This window comes from Ursus maritimus, unplaced genomic scaffold, assembly GCF_017311325.1.
Source record: "Ursus maritimus isolate PB19 unplaced genomic scaffold, ASM1731132v1 scaffold_1, whole genome shotgun sequence".
Taxonomy (NCBI): Eukaryota; Metazoa; Chordata; class Mammalia; order Carnivora; family Ursidae; genus Ursus; species Ursus maritimus.
The window spans coordinates 15144734-15167415 of NW_024423343.1; the positions used below are offsets into that span (position 1 = coordinate 15144734).

The following is a 22682-nucleotide window of genomic DNA, read 5'->3' on the forward strand; positions in this document are numbered from 1 at the left end:
GGTCAAGCCTGACATAGATTCTGTCAGGCTACTATTGGAAGCATTCTGACTAATTTTCCCACTCCTCTTTTTAAACTCAGTCTGAAAATGAATTGAGAAAGTCCATACCGTCAGCACATTTATTGAGTACCTACTCTATACGGTGAGCTGGAGGATATATTAATGAATAGACATAGATCATTTACCAGCAGGAGATACAAATATATAATAAATAATTATGATTCAGAGTTACATTTGCCATTCTTACTAGAATTTATAGGTGAGAAAATATTTTCTCCAATATAGGATCAAGGGAAGTTTTAAGAATGAAGTATCATTTGAATTGGACCTTAAGTTATCACTTGTATTTAGATGTGTACTGATTAGTAAAGAAAGAATATACTATATGGTCACTAGGGTATATAGAGTTTAGGGGCCATAAAATACAATACTGTCTATTTTTCCAGTTCTGCATATAAGGAGCTTGGAAGTAGCTACTCTATCCTAACAACTGAAGAGCTCAACAGACTCAGACTGAAAGAGCAACAACTCTTCTTGGATTCATAAGGTAGGGAGGATGCAGTGGGAAATGCTGACCCCAAGATTAGAAAGATGTGACAGCTGAATAAAGAATCACAGTTTACCACAGCATAAACTCATAAGCTGAAACGGCCTTAGGAATGAAAACCTGAATTTGAATTAACAAATCACTCAAGGCTCAGTGCAGACAACTCTGAGAGTTAAGAAACAAAAAAAACAAATGAACAAAAACAAACAACAAACAAAAAAAATCATAGAGAGATCCAGTCATAAAGAGGTCTCACAATTTTGGGAGATTTACCTGTAAGAGAGCAACCAGGTTCCCACAGTAAATATATGAGAAAAATCCCCTTCTGCTGTAGGAGAGGGAGGGGAAAAGGAACCATTTTGAAAAGCACCAGAGAGCACTGGGTTCTACTTAACAAAGCCTGCACTCAGGGGAAATTAGTTAACCAGAGCCTAACCTGTTGGGGTATTATCAGCCTAACTTACAGGCAGGGAAATACTGAACTCTAGCCAGCTCTAACTGGCCACATAGGGGAAAGGAAAAACCCAACTTCAGCCCGCTCTAGCCATCCAGTCCCACCTAAGGGGGGAAGAAAAAAGACTGAAAAAACTCCTGTGAAACTCACACTCCAGAGACACACTACACTAAAAGACAGAGACCTAATCGTAGGTCTACAGAACACACACAGATATACACAGCAGCTTTATTCATAATTGCCAATATTTAGAAGAAACCAGTATGTCTTTCAGTAGGTGAATGGATAACCTCTGGTACATCCAGACAATGGAATACTATTCAGCACTAAAAAGAAATGATCTATCAAGCCATGAAAAGACATGGAGGAAACTTAAAACGCATACTGCTAATGAAGTCAACCTGAAAAGGCTACATACACTGTCTAATTCCAACTGTACAACATTCTGGAAAAGGAAAAGCTACTGAGACAGTAAAAGATTGCTAAGGATTAAGGAGGAAGATGGGATGAACCGGCAGAGCACAGAGATTTCGGGGGTGGCAGAACCACTCTGCGTACTTTTAAGAAGATAAACGTCATTACCTATTTGTCCAAACCCACGGAATGTACAACACCAAGAGTGAGCCCTACGGTAAAATAAGGGGTCTGAGTGATACTGATGTATCAATGTAAGTTCACTAACTGCAATGGGGGAGGCTGTGCATACATGAGCTTGGAGGTATATAGGAAATCTCTGTATCTTCGGCTCAATTTTGCTGTAAACCTGAAACTGCTCTAAAAAATAAAGTCTATAAAAAAAAAGTACATCCAGAACTTTTCAGGCATATATTGAGTTTATTCTCTCATAATGGTAATGGTCAAGAATAATTACTGAGATTTATAAACAGTATTTCACTGTGTATATAACACTTTTATATACTATCTCAATGATTTTCTTTTTAAGATTTTATTTATTCATTGGAGAGAGAGACAGAGCACAAGTAAGGGGAGAGGAAGAAGACTCCCTGCTGAGCTAGGAGCCCAGAGATGGGGCTCGATCCCATGACCCTGAGATCATGACCTGAGCCAAAGGCAGACGCTTAACCACCTGAGCCACCTAGGCATCCCTCAATGATTTTCTCGATTGCTTGTGAAGCAGGCAGGTTTGCAGTCATTACCGGCATTAAAAAAATAATTCACATCAGCCCAAACTCACAGAGCCTGTAAGTGGAACTAACAGTTAAGTATTCTGACAAAATTTAGCATATCACTACTTATTATTAATTTCCTAATTCCCTGTAAGGCAGCCAGATATACTTTAAAAAAAAAAAAAAAAGAAGAAGGCCTTACAACCAGATATCCCTGGGTCCAAACCACCCACTTTGGGGCGCCTGGGTGGCACAGCGGTTAAGCGTCTGCCTTCGGCTCAGGGCGTGATCCCGGCGATCTGGGATCGAGCCCCACATCAGGCTTTTCTGCTATGAGCCTGCTTCTTCCTCTCCCACTCCCCCTGCTTGTGTTCCCTCTCTCGCTGCCTGTCTCTATCTCTGTCAAATAAATAAATAAAATCTTTAAAAAAAAAAAAAAAACACCCACTTTGTTTCTTATTAGCTATGACTCTAAAATTCATTTATTCATCCATCTATCCATCCATCCAGGTGGAGGGGAAATCTTATAAAATTACCTGCTTTTCTTATGCCAGTTTCCTCATATGTAAACAGGGGGGATGACGACAACAACATATATATACAATTCATATCCAGAATATTTGTTGGATTTCTATAAATAAAAGACAACTCAGTAGAAAAAATAGGCTACATATGTCCATGGGAAAAAAGCCTAAATGCCCATCAACTATGAAATAGTCAGCCTCACTATCAAAGAAACACAAATGAAAACATTATCACTTCCCCCTATCGAATTTTTTTAATTAAAAAAAACATCACAAGCATTGGCAAGGATATAGGAAACAAGAGTGCTCTTGGCTTTGTTGGGGGAAGTGCAGCCACTTTGGAAAGCAACTTGGCAGTATACAGCAGAAGTGGAAAACGTGAATTCCTATGACCTAGCAAACACGTCCTGAAAAAATTTGCCCTGGAGAAATTCTGGCACATGAGCATACTTACTTTACCATGTTTTGTTTTGTTAATTACATGGCCCAACACGACAGGTCCTAGTATTTAACTGGCCCTTAATAAATGCTCAATCTCCTCAACAACTAGTTGATGACTGCCTACCCAGCTCTGGACCCAAAGCTTCCCACTCTGGAAATGTGCCCACAGACTCAAAACCCTCCCACTCCAGTGGTAGAGACCAATAAGACAGATAGGACTGACATGTCAAACACTACTGGATAAGGAGACAGGCTGTATGAAGGAAACAGTCAAACACAGTCCTCTGTCTAGGAGGGGGAAAGACGGTTACGGAAGGCTGTAAGAACTGAGTGGATCCACAGATTTTTGGCAATGGACACGAGAGAGGAAACTGCAGGCAGTAATAACAGCATCTGCAAAAGCACAGAGGCACTGGAGAATGCTTAAGTACCTGGAAGCAGGCTGACAATGACCCCAGAGGCATCAGGCCCTAATCCCTGGAACCTGCAAATGTTACCTTACTTCAAATAAGGGTCTTTGCAGATGTGATTGAATTAAGGATCTGGGGATGAGAGCGGGACCTGGGATTATCAGCGGGGCCCTAAATGCCATCACAAGTGTCCTTAAAAGAAAGGCAGCGGATGGGCCACTCCAAGCAGGCAACGTGAGGACAAAGCAGAGGTGTACCGCACTGGCCTAGGAGGCTGGATCGAGGCCACAGCGTGCAGCAGGCACAGCAAAGAGGAGGCAAGAACAGATTCTTCTCAGGAGGAGGCACCACTGCCAACACCTGATTTCAGCCCAGTTAACTTCTGGCCTCTTTTAACTGTAGGATAATCAATTTCCGTCGTGCTAAGCCACTGAATTTGTGGTGTTATAGCAGCTCTAAGAAACAAAGGCAGTATCTCACTGGCACTGTCTTGTATGCCATCCAAGCACTAAGTTATTTAGATATTACCCAAATCTCTGAAGAGCCATGCAGATTTGTACGCAGAATAGCCTATCAGATCTCTCATATGGTTAAATCTCATACCAATGTGGGGAATTTATTGATTGGGGGGAGGGGACTAGAAACACAAAAATCAATCAAAAATCCAGAAAGAATATGAAGTTCTGGATCACCAGATATTTGACAAAAACCCATCACAATGAAAGACAGATGAAAACTGAAGTGGGGGGAACTCGATGGAAACAGATGATGCAGGAATAGAGGGAATACTTTATATATATTCTTTCAAAGAGATATGAGAGGCTATTGTATTGATGAAACAAGAATGGGGCACCATACAGAACTAAAAACAAGAAAAAGCTCTTGTTAAAATTAGGACCAGCACTTGATATTGAATTTAAAAGTCAACAGATATATTCGAATATTTCACCAGAAAGGAAAGCAAAATCAAAGTAGTGGAAAACAGAAGTCAAAAAAGATTTCTAAAAATAAGGTTTTAACGGGGGGGGGGGGGCATAGAGTTATAAGGGTTCTGGTGGTTCCAACAGTCCAGGTTCAGCCACTCGCCAAAGGCAGACAGACAGCGATAGGGAAATAAGAAAGGAAATGTATTTCAATGAGGTCCACACTAGGAACACAGCTGACTGATTATCTTAAAGACTGCCTTAGGACCGCCTCTGAAGTGTTGAAAATACTTATAGGTTTATGCAAGGAAAATGTGGGACAAAGGTCAGTGGGTATTTGCAGGTGGGCAGTAAAGGTCAGGTGGATCATTGTCTTGGTATCAACCACACACAGGTCTTGCTGGCTCAAAGCAGTCCTTATTCCTTGAGGGGGTAGTTTCGGTTCCCATCATAACAGGTTTTGTGCAGGGTCTTCTGCCTGAGTTAAAAGAGTAAGCTGGGAAGAAAAATTTAATTAGAAAGTCTGAGGTCAAAATGAGGTAGTCAAAGTCCTTTTTCAAGGTGTCGAATTAATCCACAAGACCAAGTTCCACTGAAAGGAGTTCTAGAAAGAAAGAACAAAGAGAATGAAAAGGCAGGAATTACTGAAGCACTCAGTGATAAAATATCCCAGAGCTCATGGACGCTACTCTTCAGGTTTAAAGAGCCCGCGGAGTGCTGAGCAGGTGAACGGGGGCAAAAATAACTGACCTCTAGACACAGCCTTGTGAATTCTCAGAGCACCAGGTTTAAGAATATCCCAAAAGCTTCCAAAAAACCCCAAAACTAGGACACCTACAAATAAGTAAATTATATAACTGATCAATACATAAGGATACTTTACAGAGTAAAAGCAGGTGCTGTACTTTGGAAGTGCTCCAGAAAAACCAGAATATACAGTCACCCTTCCTATAAAGGACTAAGAATCACACTAGCCTCAGATGTCTTTGCAACCCTGGAAGGCTATCAACAATGCCTTCAAAGTTTTGAAGGAAATGAATTTTAAACTAGAATTCTACTCCTGGCTAAATTCCTGATCAACTGCCAAGTAGAATAAAGAAGCATTCAGAGATTTAAGGACTCAGGAAATTTACATTCTGCAAACATACTCTGATAAGACACTACTTTAAAAAGTCTTCCACCATGTGCACACATTGATAGTATTTTTAAAGACTATTTTACTAAAGCTAGAAGTCACCTACAGTTTTGTACTATTTTACAAGAGCTAGATCCCACAAGTTAAGGGCTTAGTCCCCCAAGACTATTCCCCACTTGCTAGTCACGAGTCACCAGCTGGTGACAAACCAAGGATTCCCACAATCCCCTCCTCAAGTTTAGTAATTTGCTAGAATGGCTCGCACAACTCAGTAACACCCATTACTTATGTTTATTGGTTTATTATGAAGAATATAACTCAGGAACAGCCAAAGGGAAGATATGCATAGGGCGGCAGGGGGGGGGGGACACAGAACTTCCAGGCTCTCTCCAGGTGTGCCACCTTCCCAGCACCTAGCCCAGGTCACCAACATGGAAGCAAGGAATTTCATCCTATCTCCAGCCCCCTCGCTCCTCAAAAGAGGTCAACGGGTGGGTCTATAAGTTTAAACCCTCCGATCACTGGGTATTTCTGGTGACCAGGCCCATCCTGAGGCTGTCTAGAGAACCCCACTCTAAGCTGCTTCATTAGCATAAACTCAGATGTGATCTAAGGGAGTGTTTAGGAATAACAAAAGACTCCTATCACTCTGGAAATTCCAAGGGTCTCAGGAGCTCCTGCCAGTAGTGGGGACAAAGACCAAACATATTTTTGTATTATACCCCAAGGATTCTGTTATCGTTCTCTGTATTAACAGTTTAAATGGGAAGGAAAGGTGTGATCATGTCAGTATATGTATTTTTTTAAAAAAAAGTATTTAAGGAAAGTATCAATTACCTACTTTAAAAGGAACTCATACTCAGAAGCGAAATCTTCTTTAACTTAATAAAATATATCAGCAACCAATGCCAAGTATCATACTTAAACATAACTTTGATTAAAAGCAGGGAGGCCAGGGGCACCTGGGTGGCACAGCGGTTAAGCGTCTGCCTTCGGCTCAGGGCGTGATCCCGGCCTTATGGGATCGAGCCCCACATCAGGCTCCTCTGCAATGAGCCTGCTTCTTCCTCTCCCACTCCCCCTGCTTGTGTTCCCTCTCTCCCTGGCTGTCTCTATCTCTGTCGAATAAATAAATAAAATCTTTAAAAAAAAAAAACAAAGAAAAGCAGGGAGGCCAGCTGTAACCATCATTACTGGATTTTGTTAAGAAGGCTCTAGCCCCTATGACCATTAGCCCCACATGTAGCTACTGAACACTAGAAAGTGTGGCTTGTCCGAACTGTGCTCTAAATATAAAATATACAGAGATTTACAAAGACTTAGTATGGAAAAATTGTAAAACATCTCATTAATAATTTTTATATTGATTATATGTTGAAATAATAATATTTTGGATACAAGTAGTCCCCCCACCCTTATCCCCGGGGGTGGGGGGGATATATTCCAAGACCGCCAGTGGATGCCTGAAACCAGATTGTACTGAACCCTGCAGACACTATGTTTTCTCCTATACTACATACCTAGGATAAAATTTTATTTATAAATTCGGCACAGTAAGAGATTAACAACGTTAAAAAGAAAAATACAGGCCCGAAATGGCATCACTTAAGCCAAATCACCGTATATGGACTTAATACCTAATCTTCTTGCAATTTCAACCTCCCCAAGAAATGCAGTCTTAACAGGTCAGTCAGGAATTTTCTGGTCAGCATCAATGAGGTAGTATGTCACAGGGGCCTTCTCCACACACCCCCAAAAGGAAGAGGGGTTAATCTGCATAAGACCCCCTGCCAGCCCCCTAAGGGAAGATGATCTTGAATGAAACAATCCTTCTGTTAATAACTTTCTCACCCCACACTCTTCCATTTTCTGCAACTCCTTGGAGCTCCCCTCTACTTGCCAGATGGGATGCTGCCCAAATCATGAACCATTTAATAAAATCCATTAGGTCTTCAAACTCACTTGGTTGAACTTTGTTTTTAAAGAGCAGTAATTAATAAAATAGAACAATTATAACAAAACACTGTAATAAAAGTTAGGTTAACTGTGCTGGAATTAGAACAAAAACCTTAATAAGAAAAGTTTCATGAATGTAGTCTCTTTCTCAAAACGTTTTATTGTACTGTACTCACCCTTCTTGTGATGAGATGATAGAATGCCTAGGGGACAAGATGAAGAGAGGTGAAGGAGGTAGGCGTAGTGAAGCAGCCTTAGGCTCCTGCTGACCTTCTACGGAAAGGTCAGAAAAAGAGGAGCATTTGCTTCCGGACCTCGGCTGACTGAGTGTAACTGAAACTATGGACAGAGAAACTGCAGGTAAGGGGGTACTACAGCATGCCAGAGTAAATAAAATATATTCAGGTTACTTGTTTCTTTTTACTTTATTTAATATCCCTACTAGAAGTTTAAAGTTACAGATATGGCTCGTATTTACGGCTCTCACTGCATTTCTTTAAGACAGCACTGCAGCTTAGCCAACACTGGAAAAGGAGAAACAGAATATTCACTGTTTGCATATGACGGCCCGTCTGACAAGAAAATCCAAAAGAATCATTTGAAAGCTATCCAACCAGAGACAGAATTCACTAAGTTACCTGGATACTAGCTAAATAATAAAAATCGACAGTTTTTCTATATACTTGTAGTAACCAGTTAAAAAATGAAAAGACAGGGATGCCTGGCTGGCTCAGTCCGCAGAGCATGCAACTCTTGATCTTGGGGTCTTGAGTTTGAGCCCCACGTTGGGGGTAGTTTACATTAAAAAAAAAAAGTGGACGGGGGTGGGCGCCTGGGTGGCTCAGTCAGTTAGGTGTCCAAGTCTTGATTTCAGCTCAGGTCATGATCTTGGGGTTGTGAGATGGAGCTCTGGCTGCACTGGTCGTGGAGCCTGCTTGGGATTCTCTCTCTCCCTCTCCCTCTGCCCCTCCCCCCTCGAAAAAAATGAAAAGAGAGGAGATCTTTAGTCACAATAGTAAAAGCAACTTTAAAATACTTCATACACACAACATCTTATTTAAACATATGTATGTAGGGACACCTGGCTGGCTCAGTCAGTAGAACATGCAACCTTGATCTCTGGGTCATGAGTTTGAACCCCACGTTGGGTATAGAGATTACTTAAAATCCTTTCAAAAAATAAAAATAAACATATGTACGTAAGTATGTATGTACATATGTATGAAAAGCTATCGACAGACACGAAGATAAAAGACAGACTAGTTCCTGGGTAGAAAAGATCATTGTAATTCTGCCAAAATTAACCTGCAGACCAAATACAATCCCAATCAAAATCCAGGCAGAACTTCATTACTTGTTCATTTTGTGTGTTTGGTATTAGTTCCAAAGTTTATCTAGAGGAAAACATTTCAAGATTTGCTAATAAAACTTCAAAACAAGAATACTTACTGCATACTTGCCCTATTAGATGTCAAAACTAATCAAAACTAATACTAACTGTTCTGGTACAGAATTTTAAACCAGAAAACAGTCACAGGATTTTTATATTTGACCATAGTGGCATTTTGGATTGGTGGTTAAAAGACTATTCAATAAATTAAGCAGCATTAAAGAAAACTCAGAACTGAGCCAATGGCCAGATTTAAGTCCTAGATAGATGAGGAGCAGATCCCTGAGGCAAACAATCGGCCTGGCAATCTCTCTCTTCCATAGCTCCCATGTCCCCCAAAACGGTTTGTTCCTAAGTCTTTTTTCTGATTATAGAATAATCTCCAGGGATATCACGGTAGCCTGCACAGCCCCCGGCCTGGCCTGCAACTTTCAGAGAAGCAGCACTGGTTCTGTGGAAACTCTGTGATGCCACTTAGCGCCTATCTCTACTCCAGCAGACGACGGCAAATGTGACAACCACATGGGACCTAGAAGGCCTGTGTCAAAAACATGGACATGTTGATCCGATAATAGTCTCTCCAAAACTTAGAACTGGCATTGAATTGAAAGAATTTGAAATTATTAAAGAACCTAGAAAGACTGCCAATGTAAACCTGTGCTTCGAGATGCAGCTGAAGCCTCGATGGGCGATCCTCCTTGGTGCCACCAACAGGGCTAAATCAGCCCCTCTGTGCGAACACTCCATTCCTGTCTAACACAGAGGCAAGGAAACTCAAGTAGCCTGACAGATGCGGCACAGGAAAATAGGAGGGACGTGAGAAGTGAAAATGAAAAACAGAGCAGCCAGAATGAGATCGCATTTTAAACAAAGCAGTTGACCAAACTTGTTTTTTCATAATGATTACTTGGGTTACCACAGAAAGAAACAAAGGATTCCAGGTATGTAGATACTGAAATAGCTCAAGTGAAGGATGAAGAAGTCCACAGTTTAGGGCAGTAGTTACAGAAGAAGCAGGACCACCCATAGTAACTTTTCTAAGATAAAACCAAAAGGATATGGGGAAATGTGAAAATTAATCTTTGAAAATTAGTATCAACATTTCTAGAATGTTGGGTGACTTTGCAAAAGATCCGAGGAATAAGAGGAAGAGCAGATAGTAGGACAGTGCATGAAGATGGAGCCGGATATTAAGTTTGTGGGATGACCAAAAGAGATATTCAAGTTATTGTCAGAATACAGCACCGGGGCACCCAAGAGACTGTGGATATAGATTGTATGTAGAGCCGTCACTGACCTTGGCCCCTATTACAGTCAAAACCATGGAATCTCTCAGATACAGTATATTCACTTACAAAAAGGTTGAGGACAGACACTACAAAAGCCAATCAGAAAGGTAAAGAAACCAAGAAGAGTGTCCTAGAAACCAAAGCCAGACAATGAAGGTTGACGAGGACATTGTCAGGAGTGTCAAAGGCTTGGGATGCCTGGGCTCAGTTGGTTCAGTGTCTGCCTTCGGCCCAGGTCAAGATCCCAGGGTCCTGGGATCGGACCCTGGGATCAAGTCCCACATCGGGCTCCCTGGTCAGTGGCGAGCCTGCTTCTCCCTCTGCTTGCCATTCCCCTGGGCTTGTGCGTGCGCTCTTTCTGTCTGTCTCTCTCTCGACTCTCTGACAAATAAATAAAATCTAAAAAAGGAGGTCAGGGGCGCCTGGGTAGCGCAGTCGTTAAGCGTCTGCCTTCGGCTCAGGGCATGATCCCGGCCTTCCGGGATCGAGTCCCACATCCGGCTCCTCCGCTGGGAGCCTGCTTCTTCCTTTCCCACTCCCCTGTGTTCCCTCTCTTGCTGTGTCTCTGTCAAATAAATAAATAAAATCTTTTTAAAAAATTAAAAAAGTAAATAAATAAAAAAGGAGTGTCAAAGGCTTTTAAGAAGGCAACAAGTAGGGGTGCCTGAGTGGCTCAGACAGTTAGGTGTCTGCCTTTGGCTCAAGGCCATGATTTCAGGGTCCTGGGATCAAGCCCCTCATCAGGCTCCCTGCTCAATGGGGAGTCTGCTTTCCCTTCTCCCACCCACTTGTGCACACACATGCTCTCTCAAATAAATAAATACCTTTGGGGGGAAAAAAGAAAGAAGGCAACAAGGAGTTATGACATTAAAGTTCAAGAACTCAGGTTGGCCTGAGACAATCTATCACACTTTACCTTCTTTATCAGGAAATTTCTAAATTATATCTGCACGTTATTATTCAACCAGCTAGCTATTCAAATGCACATTTTGTCAACAGTAAGTCTAGCCTTTCAGAATTCCTGAGCTCCCACTAATAAGCAAATACTCATCATTTGTGTCAGGTTGTTGGCCTTCCAAAATTTTTTTGGTGTTACGTTCAAATCTTTCCACTCAATTTAATAAACACTATCTTGTGTCCTTTACTGTGCAGGGATACGCAGACTGATTCATTCAACAATACAAGAGTTATCTTCTATATGCTGGGCACTGGGTGTACATCAGTAAATAAAACACAAATATACTTGTCCTCATAGATCTCTCTTTTCTAGTGGACGGATACTTAAACACAGCTACTGCCCCTTAAGGAGCCCAAAAGAAACACATCTAACAAGATAACACACACATTTATTATCTCATGAAGCCAATTAGAAATTAATAACAAGAAACACAAAGCTATAATTAATCACCTACAGTTAACATGCCTGTCTGCCGACATCACACAATATAAATAAACATTATTAACTTAAACATACATACAGTCAGCTCTCAGTTATCTGTAGGAAAACGATCCATGCATCAAGAACATTCCCTAATACTGACTCATGTTTCTGGCTTATACACCATCCAAATTTCTACCATACAATCTTCTAACACATGATATCATGTAAAAATATACAGTTTAAGACTTACAAACTAACGCAAATCATTACACATGCCAGTTTTACTATGTCCCCCATTTTTCAACTGAACTTGCAGAGACATGCTCCCTAAATCCAATACCCTTCAATCCATTTTCCAGAGCCAAATAACCTAAGCTCTTCAAACTCATCCCAAACTCAATTCATCTCTAAAGCGGCCCCGAACTAATAAGCCTCCAAGCAGGGCCTCGCTTTTTATCTAGGAGCCCAGTCTCTAAACTTTAACGATCACAATAAGCCCGTTTTGGTAAAAACTACCGGCACTGCAAACACATGTATCTTTAACACTGTGTGTATGTACTCTAGTCCTAGCATACTGTAAACACTACGAGTCATGCATAAAATGTAGAATTCTTAGAAATAAAGTTCCTAACATTTCCTTCCTGCACCCTAGCGATGGGCTGTATATACACTGGAGCACAAGAACCCCGCAAGGCAGGTCTCACCCTGATCCAAAAGAAACGGAAGCTCAGAGGTTAAGGAATTCACTGTGGTCACAAAATTAAAATGAGGTAGAACTACATTTGGGGATTCAAGTAATCATGTGGTCACAAAGCTCAAGCCTTTCATCACTCCTCTCTACCACGCCACTTCCTTACACCTGGGGTCCCATGAGCTCCCTCTCTGACCTCACACCCCACTCCCAGCCAGCTACTACCTCCCACAACCCTCCCACCTCAAGATGCTACAAGGTAGAATAGGTATTCCTCTTATACCTCAGAAAAGTGATATACAAACTAAACACTGAATTTCTAAGAAGAGTGCTATGCTGTCGAAATTTTAAGCATCAGTCTACAAAGACAGGCCTAGTTTCAGGGTAAATGATGAATGCACATCCTTTGACTCCAGCACACTAGCAATATGGAAAATTACAATACAAAAGGAAAATGACTTTGGAAAATATTCACTGTGGATATGTAAAAAAATAATAAAAATAATACTGACCAATGTATTATGGTCCATGTGGTATAATTTCAATTAATGTGAATCCTGTTTACATTAAAATGATATCATATATAGTTTTAAGATTAATTAACTGTAGTTCATTCTGGTCTTCTATTAAACTAAAATAAACTCCATATTTCAACTTAGAAAGAAGTCCAGAGATCAAGTCCAGGGATCAAGTCGGTCTCAAATGGGAACAGAGGAATTTCTGATTGTTTTAGTGTTACAGTAAAAGACCCAAAGTCAAGATCCAGAATGAGGATTACCACAACCCTAATGAAAGTAAAATAAGTAAAAATAAGAAGCTTTTGTGGTTGAAGGAGAATTTTTTATAATGTTGGCCAAGATGATACTGAATATTTTACAACGCACAAACATCAATGCATAAAAATGAGCTGTTACATACCTACAAAATCAATTTAAAACTAAAATAATAATCAAATGGTTAAGAACTATCTATTTTGACAGTGTAGTTAGTATCTAATAAAATCCATGCAAATACCCCAGTGAATTCCAAGTAGTAAACACATAAAATGAACACACAGAGGGAAATGCATGAAGCTGATTAAAAAAGTTTCAAAGAAACCTAAGAGAAATATGGCACAGATAACAAAAATCCTGAGGCAAGTAAGAAGTAGCAGAAAGGAAGGTAAAAGGAAAAGCACACTGATGGAGAAGCAGATCATAACACTTACTGAGCAAGAAAGGATTACAGACAAGGAAACTGAACTCCAGAAAGGCTAAATGGTGTGGAGAATGCCAAAATGCCAGGCACGACATGGGCAGTGCCAACAAACAATCATGGTGGCAGGGTTGGAAACAACTTGGGCCAAGTCCCCAAATGCCTTTCCTGTAACAACTCAGCCCACATGGTTCTCTTCACTTGCTGGCTGCTCAGGCTCCCCTCCTACTCCTAGAACCTTCACGCATTCAACAACTACCTTCTGAATTGAAGGAATCGACAATCAGTGAGTTTATACAAGTTCTTAACTGTTTTCTGTTCTCCATGCCTGTTTTTTGCTTGCCCTCTAGGATGTGATTTATCCTCACAGCTTCCCTAGACCCCCTAAAACCAGGTGATGCCTCAATTTTATCTGTCAGTCTTGCTCTTCCCAAACTGCCCTGGACATCCCATTTCAGTACCTTCCTCAAACAAACTCCTTCAAACCCAACTCATGTCTCCTTCCGCTCGGCTGACCTTCCTCTTGTTACGCTGGCCAAACACGACCATTCTGTCCTCTGTATTGCTCACTCAACATTAACCTCATCTTACAATTATCTTCCTATGGATTGAACATTGTTGTCCTTAAGAAATTAGTATTTCCTACTCCCCCTTAAATGATGTACACTTTTGGGGTGCCTGGGTGGCTCAGTTAAGTGGATGCCTTTGGCTCAAGTCATGATCCCAGGGTCCTGTGATCAAGCCCCCCACCAGGCTTCCTCCTCAGTGGGGAATCTGCTTCTCCCTCTTCCTCTTCCTCTGTCTCTGCTCCTGCTCTGTCTCATGTGTGTGCTAATAAGATCTTTTTTTAAAAATGATGTACACTTTTATTATATGATGTGTTCCCTCGCACACTGGATTCAGAATACCTTGCTAATGCTTACCAAAAAACTGCTTCTGAAGAACAGAGAAAAACAAAACAAAACAAAAGAGGCACAAGGAAACTTCTGGAAGTGATAAACGTGTCAATTACCTTGATTGTGGTGCTGGTTGCACAGTTGTATACATGTACAAACTCAAATTGTAAACATTAAATGTGTACATTTTTCAATTAAAATACAGAGAAAGGGAGGAAGAAAGAAAAAGCAAAGAAGAAAACTGGGGAAAAAGAAAGTAAAAGAGAAGACAGGAGGAGGCAGAAAAATAAGGCAAGCAACGAACATAGGTCGTCACCTGTGTACCCTCAACTACCATCTGCTGTCTCCCTCAGTGCTCATGGTAACTTCCATGAGGTGAGAATTAAAATATTTATGTTAAAGAAAGTGAAATGAAAGGGTTAGAAAGGTTAAGGAACGAGCTCAAATTTACACAGCAAGTTTTATACACATGGTTGGCAATGATTCCTTCTCCATTCAACAACACGGAGTTGATGATATAGGATAATTAGTTACTTAGAAATGCTACCTGAGTCATTATTAAGATCATATTACAAAAGGTATTTAAAACGAGGAAACTTGTAAGTTACTTGAATGAGAAGTACACCATGTCAACCTACTTTCAATGTGCTTTATAAACATTTCCAGAAAATTAAAGCACAAGATAAATCCTAAATTACTGATGTTAAAATATAACGAATTGGTTAACGTCCCTCAATTTCCTATGATTTACAATCTCTTCCCAATCTCCATTAATAAGACCTCATAATACATTAGACATTTCTTTGAAGTGTATTTGTATATGTAAAGATAATAATGCTGCTTCAGAAGAGAAGGCAATAATAAAAAGTGGACAGACTTAGAATATATTGCATACTCTAAATAAAATTAGCATAGTTAATATTTACTGATTGTTGACTACGTGCAGGCACTTAACCTCATATAAACCCTTATAACAACCTACAGGTAGATTCCATTATGATCTCTATTTTATAGAAGAACTGAGTCACTGAGGCTAAACAAGCTGCCCAAGGTCACACAGCTATCACGAAGTAAATCCAGGACTCGAATCCAAGCAATCTTAACTCCCAAGTCCGTATTCCAACTCCCTAAATTACAATGGAAACAGACACACTTTAAAGAAAAATTAAACACGCACTAAAATACAGAACTGGCTAAATCAAAAGTAGACTGACAAAAATTTCCCAAGAGGAGGGACACATGTGAATTATTCCTACAGTCATTTATGGAATTTAAAATGAGATACTAGGTATGTATCTGCTAAATTGCCTAAGAACAAAAAAGGAAACAAAAACGAAGGAAGTCAAACAAGGTTAATTAAAAGAAAAGTTACTAAAAAGAACTTTAGAGGAAAAGCACCCACTGTGGTTTTGTACTGCAACTATGGCAGACAGAAGTACCTTATGTCAAATGATGACAGGGTTAGAGGAATGCTGAGCTAGTAATGTACACCACGGGGAGGACTAACAGTGTCAAAAATGGAATTAGACAACGAATGATGTTTAGGACTACTTATGCTAATATTCAGAATAACAAAACAAAAGGAAACAACCTAAAGGTCTACCAACAGAGCAAAGAGGAAATAAAATGTGGTCTAGTCCTAAAATGTCATACCATGTCACAGTGAAAATAAATGAGCTAAACTGACACGTACATACCCACTTTGATGAAACTGGATTGATGAAACCACAGCAATTAAGTGATAACCAGTGAAAAAAGTATGTTGCACAATCATACAGTACTATCTATTTGAAGTTTAAAAACACAGAACAATACACTGCTTGGGGATAATAAAACTTTCAGAGAAATGCCTACAAATAAAATTCAGATCACCAAATTCAGATTAGTGGTTAACTGGAGGACTGGAGGGAAGGGAGTGGATTTAACTGGATTAAATATTATGAAATATTTTTCAGACATACAGAAAGCATGACTTTTTAACAGAAGGAAAGGGAAGAAAATGCTATTAGATTACAGCATCCCAAATTGCTTTATATTCCCTATCCAAAAAATTCTGGAAGGGCAATGATAATGATCCCTGAAGGAATGTTAAAGGAGAATGTATCATTAAGTATTCACATTCAAGTACAAGAAAACTAGTTAAACTCCCTCACTCTAGGTTGTTACTCTTTATTTATGTCCTCCCTGTAAGAAGGCGGCTTTTGGGGGGCAGTGAACTATGTGTAATTAAAACAGATAAACACTGTCCCTAAATGTCATCACAGCTCCTTTGCTGATGTAATTTGTGTCTTCAGAGGTCAGTAAGAACTAAGCCTAACAGTCACCCCAGCCGGGAGGTGCAGTATCCAGGCTGGGAACACGGACTCTGGAACCAAACTGCCTGAGATGAGATCCAGCGCGCGCACACACGTCACTTTAGATTCCCTGCGCTTCAATTTCCTCATCTGTGAAGTAAGAATGATTAACCAAAAAAAAAAAAAAAAAAAATCCCTATCTATTAAAAGTGAGAAGAAAGCAGGAACAGCACCTGACCAGAGAAGTACTGTAAAGGTCCTGGCTCTTTGCCTTATTCCAAAGACCTTTAGCGTGAAGAAGAAAAACAAGGCTTTGTACCAGGAGTCCAATTGTGGTTATTTTCTAAGCAGGGGATAGAAAAGCTGACCATGACAGGACCAAAAAATGGGCAGCTTTTCACCTCTTGAACAATGTTACCACAGCATGATAAGCTTTTTGTTTTTCTATTATTATTTAATATTATTATAATATCTCCAAGTGTACACATTCGTAGAAATACACACCTGGACCAAATTCAAGGTAAAACTTTTTATTCCCTGGTTCCCTTGTTCCCCTCGCCCAATTCCTCCTGGAAAACCAGGCTATCCCCTCCACTATGAAGTCTCCCCCTCTTCCTACTCTGCTGTCCATACTGATTACACCATACTGCAAAACACCTGCTCTAACACCTTCCTGCCTACACCACGTAACATCCACACAACTCCCTCCTTTCATGAATCATGAAGAGCTCTCTGAGAACAAACTATCATTCCCAAATTCCCAGTGTTTTGCAAGATAGGCACTGAATAAATGTATGAATGAATAAAGCAGTCTCCCTATATATCTTATAACAAATACAAGAAGGGCAAGTAGAAACCTGTAATTGGAGGTTGTTTATCCAAAAGGTTACTTAGGTATCTTCAGTTCTATTTAAGAATTAGCAGATCAGTTGAACCCCCTGAATCATCCACCAATTCTTTATCCCTCAGAGTGGGAAATATTAGAAGTATGTAAGTAAACATATTCCAGTAAAAACAGAAGCTAAACTTTTTATTTTTTTCTTTAAGATTTTACTTATTTATTTGACACAGCGAGCGAGCACAATCAAGGGGAAACTGCTGAGGGAGAGGGAGAAGCAGTACCCCCTGCCCCGCAACCGGGAGCCATGTACGGGGCTCGATCCCAGGACCCCAGAATCATGACCTGAGTGAAGGCAAGACGCTTAACCAACTGGGTCATCCAGGCATCCCCAGAAGCTAAACTTTTAGATAAAAAGAATTAAGTCATTTAAAATGTCACAGAAACAGAAGTAGTCTAAAAACTGTTTCTTATGAAACTAAAAATAGCATGTAGAAGAAATCACAAGATTTAATGTTTATGTCTCCTTTTTCAGAAGAGAAACAATAGTCACAAGTCAGATGGAAGTATGTACCCTATTAAGGTGGATGAAATCAAAACTAAATCACATATTAAATCAATTTCACACAAAGGCTTCTATGGTGAGGTTTTTGTAAAGACCGTATCAGTCAGCTAAAATTGAGCTTATTTTTTAGAATTTAATAGTTCTTGGCAATTTTTTGAAAACGGCCAGGGCTCCAGGATAAAACACTGATTAGTGATCAGCTACAGGTCTGTCCTGGGTTACTACAGAGAGGTGTCCCTCCTCCCAGCTAAGGTACAGACCTCACCTGAATCCCACACCCTCCCATCTTCTCAGAACTTTGCAAAAACGAACACTTTTTTCATCTGTATTCAACCTCTTCCTTTCAACACCTTCCCATCAGAATTTAAACTTAAATGATAAAATCAAAACTCTTCGAAAGTTTCCTATTCTTACTATGTTCACTTTCTTCACCTTCTTCTTGCTTCTGCTTCCCACCCCATCAACATCTCCTGCAAAAGGGCACCCATGACCTCCGAGTAGCTAAATCCGTAAGACGTTACTCAAGTTCCCTCTCACTGGAGCTCCCCCCCTGGCTGCAGGCATACCACTCCTCCCATTTCCTTTGCCAAGCTCAGCCCCTACTCCCCAGCTCCATCCCAGGGCCTCCACTTGTTCTTATTCTAGTCTCTCCACAGGCAATCTCACCCAAGCCCAGGAGTCTACACCACCCCTGTACCAATTGCTCCAAGACAGTAAACTAGTAATCACTGTACATCTTCTCCCAAGTATTAATCACCATGACAGGCAATTTTACCTCCAAATTTCCTTTTTCTCAGTATTTCTGCTGGTGATTTAAGGCTCTTAAGAGGATCAAATGGGCTAACATGAGAGTACTTTGAAAAGGTGGGGGGGGGACTTAAATCTGAGTATTAGTACTCATTAAATTTAAATATCCTTGAAAACAGGGACTTTGTCAAATTCACCTTTTTATTTATTCCACATGGTACACCTAGCAGTGCTTTGCATGCAGATGGCATTCCGTAAATGGACTGCAAAGAATGATTTGTACTGGCTTAATACACATTCAACTGAAATATTCATGTACTTAACAGCTTCTATTTCCCAAACCACATAATCATTTTGTCTCCTAAGAGGTAAGAACTTTAAGTAACTACCCTGGATACCTTTGATAATTATGATACTGCTTCTCTTAGGTTAGGAAAACCTGTCACCTTTTTGGCCTGGCTTGCCTGAAAACATCCAAATCCTATCAAGTCCAAAGCTTACGTAAAGATTCTTGGTTCCCAAATGTTACATGTTGAGAGGGGAAATTTTAAGTGTTACAGAACAGTTAGGGTGTAAGGCCGAATGACTGCTTCAAAAAGTTCCCTATCTCATTTTTCTATCTTGTAACATGAGCCAGAGTGATATTCTGGACAGGATCAGACACCGTGAAACGGAAAGAACATTATTGTTCAAAAGTTCTCAAACTCTTGCATTAGGTACATTTAATTACAGACTCAGAATGCAAGATTATAAAACCTCACCGTATCAATTCAAAAAACCTCCCTGATTTCCATCTAAATTACAATCCTCATTATAATCTTCATTCACACACTCTTCCTTCATTACACTTCTCATAATTTGTAATTATATATTTATCTGTATGATGATTTGCTTCCTATCTGTTTCCTCCATGAGGACAAGGATCACATCAATTCTGTTCAATGCTGTATTCCTAGCACCTCACATGGTACTTAAAATATAGCATGAGTTAAAAGGCTCTAGCTGAGCAATTAATTGAATGAGGAATGGAAAGAGTCATTTAAGCAGAACCAGACAGCAGGGAAGCATATAAGCAATGAGAAAGATCCCGAGGCTTTAAGATATGACCACCCCCCCCCACCAGACACAGCATGATTTTCCGCTAATTTATCCATCCTTCATTTCTTTCAACCCTTTTTCCTTCCTTCTTTCCTTCCTTCAAGGAGGACATTTCAGACTCAAAGAATATTTCAGCTTTAAATCCTGTCCAAATATCTGAACAAATCCAGTAACGGAGACCCAAAGTCATCAGGTGACTTGTCACCTTGACCCAGCTTGTAAGAGATAGCCTGAAAGGTCTAAAGAACATGCCACAGTGACTACAGAAGTCTTAGTCATCCCAAAGGGTAAGACTTGCAGAGGAAGATGCCAGAAAACACAAGAATTAAGCCTGTTCAAATGACTACCACCTCACAGCACCTCTTCCCTTTAATAACCTTCTAATACATTTCTGGAGCAACTCAGCAACAACCTTCAGCTCCCAGGACTAATCTGGGGAAACAAAAAAAGGTTGTGATAATCAAGAACGAAGGTCATGGAACTACAGCTCTCCTGGCCCACCCCCCTCCCAAAAATAAAATTCATGGTGGCAACTATCCAGCCAACCGCCAAGGAGAGGCAGCAGAATATAGTGGTGGTTAGATGCAAGAGCTCTGGGTTTTTAGACAGGCCCGTCTGAATCCCAGCTTCTCTTAACTTGCTGTGATCTGGGGCACGTTTGGGTGTCCAAACTGCAGTTTCTCCAGCTGTAAAATGGGAATAAGCATCAACCTAGAGGGCTGTTCACGGTGTGAAGGGACCACGCATAAAGCACTTAGTACGGTGCCTGGCATGAATAAAGCCTCAATAAATGTCAACTATGTGTCACTCTATTCGGCTGTGATGGCTTTCACAAGGCCTATTCCTCCTCTAGCTTCCATATAATTTTAAAGATGTTGCTCTACCCTTTCTGTTTTTGAGGGTTCATATATACAATAGCTTAGAGCACATTTTCTAAATCCAGACTGGATAAACCAGTTAAATGTCTGTGTCTCGGGATGCTCACCTAGGAAGAAGCGGGCCTGGTAATTCCTCCCCCGCAGGACTGCTGCGAGCGAGCACTACCTCAGCGTTACACATCCTATTACTGATGTATTAAAACGCACTTACGGAAAAGTAAACCTGCAACTCTCAACCCCAACCATCGGTCAGTCCGAGCCCCACCAGCCCAGACCGTGGCCACAACAAATACCAAGGTCGACCCTGCTCACGCACCCAATTTCTCCCCATAGCCGGCAGCAACAGACACCCCCGCCGGCCCCCCAACAGGGTCCCCAACAGGGTCTTCCGGAACCGCAGGGCTCGGTTTCCTCGCAGGGACCGCGTCAAGGCCCACCTAAAGAAAGATGCCAGCTCCCCACGCCGCCCGCCCCCACAGCGCCGGGAGGGACCCGGGCACCGTTCCTCCCCCGGACTGCGCGGCAGCGGGGCTGCCGTTCCCCCCGCTCACGTGGGCCCTTCGGCCCAGGCCCCACGTCACCCGCTTCCCAGACCCCACGGCGGCGCCTCCCACCCTGCCCGGCTGTTTCCCCCACCCCCACGCCGCGGGCCGCCACGCGACCCCCGGCGCGCACACCCCCGGGGGCCTGGCTCCGCGGCCACATACGGCCCCCAAGCCGGGGCCGCCCCGGGGCCCAGCCCGGCCGCACGCCGAGGCCGCGCCGCCGACCGGCCCCCGCCGCTCCCACAACGCGCGCCGCACTCACCGCGACGCCGGAGCCCCGGTTCCTCCAGCCTCGGGCCCACGCAGGCCTGGCTGCGCCCCCAGAGCATTCACGCCCCGTGCCGCCTCCTGGGGACCCTGACGCAGCCGCCGCGGCCGCACTGCAAGGGGGCGACCGTCTGCTGTCCCGGCCGCTGCCTCCGCCTCGTCCCAGCCCGGGCCGCGACGACAACCGCAGCGTCGCACCCCGGCGCCGGCAGACCAGCGTCTGTTGAGCCGAACCGCCCGGGACGCGCACCCCCGGCCGGCGCTCGTTGCATATGCAGAGAGGCCGCCGCCCATTGGCCCGCGGGCGGTGGCGCGTGCGGGGCTGGGCCTATCGAATTCCGGCCGGGGAGCGCTGCGCGGTCGGCCAGGGGCGGGACGGGGTTACTACGGGTCATTCGCGGAGCCGCCGCGGACTGGACCCAGCCGCCACAGGCGCGGGTGGGGACCCGGTCGGCGGGAGGGATCGGACCGCGGCGGCTGGAGGAGGAGAGGCGGGCTTGGCGGCTGCGATGTAGGCGGAGGGCTGGCGGCTCCAGGAAGGTCTGCAGGGGGGCCGTCCCTCCGGGGGGGGGCGGGGGGGTGGACAAGACCGCCCCTCCCCCGCAAAAAACCTAGAAACGCAGTTACTGCTGTAGTGTTTAAATCTTAACATAGATCATGAAATAATATGCATATTATTTTCATTCTTAAGTGGATTACTTACCCTGTTCTTGCACACATTGTTGTCAAATTTTGTAAAATAAACTAATTTTCGGAAATACCTGAAGCGAGAGGGGCCTAAAGATTCAAAGCAAATTCCTCTATTATTTCTCTTGCTTTGGCTTCACTTAACCCAGCAAATAACCCATCTTCTCTAAAAGCAAGCGCTATTTATACAAGATTGATACGTGTTTTCAAAGGCTAAAGTTTACTCCAAACTATTGTTTTTGGACATTCTTCTGAATCCAGAAGTGTTTCTGTATTTTAATGAGTTTATCTCATTTTAAACGCTACAAAAGGAAAAAAAGACATGAGTGCAGGTACACTGCCTCCCCACAAGCAAACAAATGCAAACCAAAACACAAATGACTAAAACAGCAACTGCAGTGCTCT

The 22682-nt window shown here is 42.2% G+C and overlaps 1 protein-coding gene across 2 annotated transcripts in view; it reads right to left on the minus strand.

The window, feature by feature from the left end:
- The window catches only part of ACSL3 (acyl-CoA synthetase long chain family member 3), a 67547-nt gene extending 45724 nt beyond the window's left edge, over positions 1–21823 (minus strand). Inside the window, exon 1 of one of the 2 annotated variants that reach the window (XM_040639857.1) lies at positions 21586–21822. The gene's annotated coding sequence lies outside the window, so the exon portion shown is untranslated. Of the gene's footprint in view, positions 1–21585 lie in introns of both variants that reach the window. The other variant, XM_040639862.1, reaches the window with a different exon arrangement.
- Between the last annotated feature and the right edge of the window lie 859 nt (positions 21824–22682).